At 33.9% G+C, this 6,684-nt stretch overlaps 1 protein-coding gene across 8 annotated transcripts in view; it reads left to right on the top strand.

Moving 5' to 3' along the window:
* Positions 1 to 3,499, top strand: part of SYNCRIP (synaptotagmin binding cytoplasmic RNA interacting protein) — a 35,959-nt gene extending 32,460 nt beyond the window's left edge. For 4 of the 8 annotated variants that reach the window (XM_025382954.1, XM_025382953.1, XM_025382950.1 and 1 more), the window contains one exon: positions 1 to 3,497. This exon is cut by the window's left edge and continues 1,097 nt beyond it. The gene's annotated coding sequence lies outside the window, so the exon portion shown is untranslated. The other 4 variants (XM_025382952.1, XM_025382946.1, XM_025382951.1 and 1 more) reach the window with 2 other exon arrangements.
* Positions 3,500 to 6,684: the final 3,185 nt, after the last annotated feature.

The following is a 6,684-nucleotide window of genomic DNA, read 5'->3' as shown; positions in this document are numbered from 1 at the left end:
TAGCTTTTTAGGTAAAAGGTATGTTTCATTAGTGCATTTCTTACTGCTGATCACAGTAAACACGTGAATCAGCTTTCCATTTCTTATGCAGGTCATGATAACTTGTAGAGTAGAGTACAATCATTTGTGCTATGTTTTTAATTTTCTAAAGCACCTTGACAGTGAGTGTTCAGTGGTGAAGCATCTTCTATTGAATCACCCTCAAAAATTTTTTTGCCAAGTCCTGAGTTGATAGCTTAAAGTAAAAAGTGAAAATTATAGTTTCATTAGGACTTGGTGTAAAGAAATCCCCTCTCCCCTTCCCCAAAGGGATACTGCAGTTATATCACATACCCAATAGGCACCACGATGAGGATCAGAGCTTATACTTAATTAAGGTTTTATACACACCAGTTCCCCAGTAAATGCAAATTTAACAAGAAAATTAGACATGTCATATGTTCAAAATGCTCATGGCAAACAATCATTTTGCATTCCTGCAAATAAAATTGTTTTATACTGTAAGCTGGAGGCGAGTGTAACTTATTTTTGTAATAAAGTTTTTATTTTTTTTATGTGTCATTAATATAAATGTGTGTTAGTGTAGAAATCTTCTGGTTTAAAAACTTAGAATTGCACACATTTCAGTATGTTTATTTGTACTTACATAATTTTAGAATAGTGGTTGCCAATAGCCTGTATGTTTCACATTAATTGGTTTTTTGTTATCTAAATAAATCATTTTAGTATGTTGTATGTCAGTTACTGGGATAGCTGGGACATAGAGTGTAATTTAAAATTTGTCAATAAGTATTCATTGGAATATATGTAAATGTGCCTTGCCGGTTATTGAAACTTACCTACAAAATGAGTATGGGGTGACAAAAATTAGTTCCTGGTGCTTAATGAAACTTTCTGCCACTGATTTTATATATTACCCCGTGCTTTTTTAAAGTACATCTCTCTCAAAACTTAGTGTAAGTTTGAGGGCTACACAAAACATTTACATTTCATTCTAACATAATATAATAGGTTGTGGAAAGTGGGTAAACTAAATGTAGCCTTCAGTAAAATTGAATCTCAGTGTAATCCTTGGTGCTGGCATTTCCCAGTTCCGAGGAGTTAAATGATCCCATCTAAGAGGTCATTGCCATGCCTATTGGCACTTTACTGTCATAGCATTTTTAAGGGACACTGTCAAGGTGTTTAAGTTAATTCTCAGAATTATTTGTTGGGATTTTAGGACAGGTTTGTTTTACTTAAAGTAAGAACTGCATTGTCAAAGTTGAGAGATGAACACTTTTGTGAGTTCACAAATGTGTTCTCAAGAAAACATTAAAATATGGAGCTCTGGGTTTTCAAGACTATTTGGCATTCTTAGTTTGGGGACTTGGGAGGGAAACTGATAAAAAGAAATTGTGAAGAATTGATGGTTATACTTAAAGAAGGGTAATGTAAACAGTGGTGATGAAATATATACACATCAAGTGAAATTACTTGACAGTGTTCATTTGAATGACTTTGAATTCAAGCCATTATAATTACTTTTAAAATTAAATATCATTTGCACTGTTCTGATAATGGGTGCAGTTTTTGAGCAATATAATCAGAGCTAAATATGCATGTAGTGATTAGTGATGTGAACAATTAACGTTCTGAGAAGAAATACTAACTGTGGTATTTTCAAACTTAAATTTCTGTAGTAAAATCAGTATCAAAGTCTTATCAGATCAAGGAAAACAGGCAATGCATATAAACATACTTTTGAATGTTGTGTGGCCTATAAAGCAATAATGCAATTTATATGGAATGTCATGGGATATGAGAAATGGAAATGCAAAAATAACTAATCCTTTAGTAAAAATGTCAACATGTTAAAGGGGGAATGTTAACTAATGTAGGTTATTGCTATTTGTGATTTGTTTATGGGTTCTTGGCTTTGACAGCTTCAAAGAATGGACAGTGATAAGTCAAAGAAATTTTGTATATATTGTCAAGGAAAGGGTCTTAAATCCAAGAGTCAAGTCCCTTCCTTGGGGTAAAAAATGTATTCTTAAAGCATTCTGATTGTTAAAAAGAAAACTTAAGTTATCTAACCAAAACAGACGCAAGATTTTGTTTCTGCAGACTACTTGGCAATCAAAAGTGATCACAAATTTAGTTTATCAGTTTTCAGAAAGTTGCTTTGTGAGAAAATTTTGTTAGATATATTCTCCCAAGCATGCTTTTTGTGGAAGGTTTTCGGCCATTGCAACTGAATCAGATGTTAAAAATGAAGGGAAAATTGTGCACACACAAAACTGTTGTACACTCATGATTGCAATTTTAGCTTAAGAAACTCTTCTACCAGTTACTGCAAATCTGACTTAAAATGTAGTTTCCTCATGATAAAATAGGAACAACATAGAAATGGATTGATGGGGTGGTGATCTGAGTTATTGTATATAAAAGTTTTTAAAGAATAGAATGAACATCAAGCTAGATAGGCAAAATTGACACATTTGGAACAGCTTTTTTGACTGTGAAGCCAAAAGTTGTCAGAAACATAGCAAAAGATCCCATATTATTACAGAGTATCATACGTAGTCTGTATTTTAAGGGGAGAAATTAAATAGAAGGGCTTCATGCATTTAGGAGAGGGTGCTAAAGCTTCTCAAGTTCGTAAAACTTACAGGAATACCCACCATGATCATTTTCTCTCTAACTGTGTATACCACAAAATTTTCATCTGGCCATAGGAATTCATTGGTGGGTGTAAAATTAATGACTAAAGAACTTAACTGACAAATACATAAAAGAAACAGACTTGTGGGGATATTGTTTTAAGGTGTATTAATTACTCAGTGATCATACCACTCAATAGGGCATGCCACTACTTTCTTAAGATGCTAATTATGAAGCAGTGCTCACAGGCATTTTTTAACTAGCAAATTACTAGATGGACTTTTGGGGTCTGTCACTTTTTAAAAGTACTTAAAGACTTAAATTAGCACCACAGTCTGCCTTCAGTAATACACCTAAAATATTCTTCAGGACCAGAAGCATTCAGTTTGAAAATTGTGCAGATGCAAACCAGTATTATTACTAACGCTCTGGGTCAAAGGTTAGGTTTTTAATGTTAACAGTAGTCTGGTAAATATTTAGAAGTCTGGCATTGAGAAACAAAAGCTTGTACCTGACTAGTATTTTTATTTAAAAAAATTAGTTCTGTTAGCTTATTTAAATTGTCTTTTACATTTATTTATCCGTAGAATTTATATTTATTTCATTCCTTTCATCTCACTGAAAACTGTCTGCAGGCCCTTTGATTTGGATTAGATGTGTGAAGTACTGTCTTTTGCCAAAAACCTCAAATTACCTGTTCTTTTCAACGTAGTGGTTTTGTGCTTGTTTGGAGATCAGTTCAAAAACTATCTGTACTATCTGTACTGCCTCTGATGTTAAGATTTTATGTATAGCATAAGGAAGCTAGCTCTGACTATATTTTCCTAAGAATAAAGACCTATTTTTGTAGCATGTCTTAGGATCTCCAGGAGTCCAAGAATTATTGTGGGTGTCCTCCATTTCATCACTTTTCACTTAACAGCTTTTAAGTAGACACTTGGAATCTTTAGAGGTCTGTCGCACTTTGATTATCCATACATTCGAAGTAACTGGCCAATGGTGAAAAATTGCCCAAGATATCCTCAGTTGCAATCACATTACTGGAAGATGAATAGAATAAATTCATTAGGCTGGTCTTAATTTTTGATGGAAACATTCTGTTGTCACATACTTACCATTGGATTTGATAAAGTTAGTGATAATTTGGAAAGAATTGGGGACTTGTCAATATATTTGTGGGTTTTGGCTTATACCCCTAGGATTTCTTGGTTGGGGAATGAGCAGTTTTGGCCACTTCCATCAGGACAAGATTCTTTAGGTCATTTAGTGCAGGTTTAGTTCTATTTTGGATTAACATTTATATTGATTATCAAAAACAAGCTTTCATCATTTCAGAACAGTCCTGGAAGTTTGACTTTGAGTGTGGGAGAAGTCCTAATAAACCATTTTGGAAATTAGTGTCTCCAAGTGTTATAGCTTCCTGAAATGGGTTTCTAACACAATGGGATCAAAATAAGGTTATTTTAGGATAATATACTGTAAACTTAATTGTCTGATTTTCTACTTTGTCTATAAAGTGGCTTACAACAAGTTCTAATCTAGAAAGGAGTTATAAAGGTTATCTGTAATGTTTATGAATTGTCATTTCTTGCCTTTTGTTAGGCTTTTCAGCTTTATTCTGAAAAGGAGATTGTTGTTACACAAACTCAACTTGTTTTGGAGAGAATTTTAGGAAACCTAAGGGAGTTGGCATTTTATATCATTTTTGATGGGCAGTTTTTGAGTTTTCAGGGCAGAAGGACAAAGTATTTGGTGTGGAAAAGTTGTTACCACAGATTAAGACCAGGGCTTGCTGACAATAATACATCTGTTAAAGAGTTTTGTAGGTTCCATATGGTAAAATTAGGTCTTGTGACTATAGAAACACCATGATATACAAGAAGAGTTCCAACATACATGTAACGGCTCATTTAATGGTGTTAACTTTAAGTTGAAATTCGAATAACATGGAATTTGTGTAACAAGAGTATTGCATCATTTAAACACAAAATTGCTAAAGCTAGGTGCATCTGTATACTATTATGATGTCATTTTTAAGAGAATATCTTTAATATGTCAGTATTTATATTAATTGGTTGCTTTAATTGGAAGACCCAGGAATTAGGCCTCCACAGTTGCTTTAACACGTCATGAAAAATTAGAAAAGCATATGTACAAATTGTATTTCTCAGTTTTATTTAATATTTGGAGTATACTTAGAGGAAAACCAGAAATAAACAGTGTTAAAGGTCATCTATAAAAATGGCAGAATACACTTTTCATTTCCACTCTAGAGCCCCATGTATATGTAATACAGTGTAGTTTGGGCAATTTTGGTTCATACCTCTACCTCCTTTGCTGTTTCCCTTGAAATAGCAAAAATTCACATAAATTTGCAGAAATTAAGTTCTTAGGAGTTATTTAACAGTACTAAAGACAGGTTCTGTTGCCTTTTGGTTTCCTGCCTAACTTCAGGTACAGATAAACTTGGAATTAAAAGACGAAAAGCCTTTATTGTAAAATTGTCATGTAACAAATCCTAGTTGATATCTGGTTTCCGGAGATTTATTTAGCATTTGGGAGAGGATCAACAAAGGGGCACAGCAAGCAGATACTGCAGTTAGTATTATTTTTCCCTTTTTTGCTTACTGTGTATCGATTAGTCTGTTTAAATTACTAGGACATTTTATGGTAAATTTCTTTGATTTATTTTACTTCCTTTTAGAATGGAAGCTCCTTGAAGGGCAGGGAAATCTGAGTAGGCAGGCATTTAAAAATACTCAAAATGTTGTTCAGTTGGGTGGAAGTTTAGTTTATTTGCCAAATTAGGCTTGTGACATGAGAACTTGAAAAAGGGAATCAAATATTTCGAATCATTTATTTACTGCATAGAAAGCTTTTAAAAATGATCACAAAGTGCTAATGATTTAAGTAAATTAAGATGAAGATCCACATTTAAATTATCAACTTGACATTTTAAAAAATTATTGTCTTGAGTTAAGGGAACAGTTGGCCTTGTGACTTATAGACCTTTTTTTATATGTTAAAATAACCCTGTGTGTGACTGTTTTCCTTATTTGAAATTAAGAAAAGGGTGCTCATAAGGCATCTTTAGCAGTGAACTTAACAAAATCCAATGCATCAGTTTTCCTTTATGCTGATGTGTAGTTTAATCTGTGCTGCTGAACAAGACAGTATCAATCTACAAGCCCTCTGTCTATAAGTTCTTTATGAGGTGAGGAGGGGGTACTTCAAGATGGAACTCTTTTGCTATTGAGGGTCTGGTTGGTTTTGAGTCTAAAGTTTTTATAAGGTTCTTTTGCATAGCAATTTGAAGGTGAGGGAATAATGATACTTGAGAAAAAGCTTGAAGCCTAGATAACTAAAAATGAGGTGTCGAAAGCAGCTATTTCTGAGGGTAGTGTATATTGCTTACTGTATCTTAAAATAACTTGAGAAATGGTTACATAAATATGAATAGCCTTATATTTACCTACCAGTTGATAGGTAGCTGAAATTCAATAACCTGAATAGTGAGGCCCTGAATTTAAGGCATTATTTCACTATACTATATATACCTCCTAATATCAGTAGTGTGAGTAAAAGTGGTATTTATGTTTATGCTTAGTTGATGTTTTAAGTTGATCTTTTTTTAAAATCTAGAAGGACCTGTCCATGGAGTCCACTCCCAGATATCTCCTCCCTTTAGTTCTCTTAAAATTTATTTAATTTTTTAAAAGAGATATGGTTGGCCGGGCGTGGTGGCTCATGCCTGTAATCCCAGCACTTTGGGAGGCCCAGGTGGACAGATCACCTGAGGTCAGGAGTTTGAGACCAACCTGGCACTTGACCAATATAGTGAAACCCTGTCTCTACTAAAAATAGTAATAAAAAAAAAAAAGCTGGAGTGTCAGGAGAATCGTGTGAACCCCAGAGGCGGAGGTTGCAGTGAGCCGAGTTCGTGCCACTGCACTCCAGCCTGGGTGACAGAGTGACTCCGTCTCAAAAAAAAAAAAAAAAAAAAAAAAAGATCTTGCTCTGTTATCCAGGCTGGAAGTCTAC

Source organism: Theropithecus gelada, chromosome 4 (assembly GCF_003255815.1).
Source record: "Theropithecus gelada isolate Dixy chromosome 4, Tgel_1.0, whole genome shotgun sequence".
Taxonomy (NCBI): Eukaryota; Metazoa; Chordata; class Mammalia; order Primates; family Cercopithecidae; genus Theropithecus; species Theropithecus gelada.
Note: the sequence above shows the minus strand (reverse complement) of the source record. Positions and strands in the feature narration are given on the sequence as shown.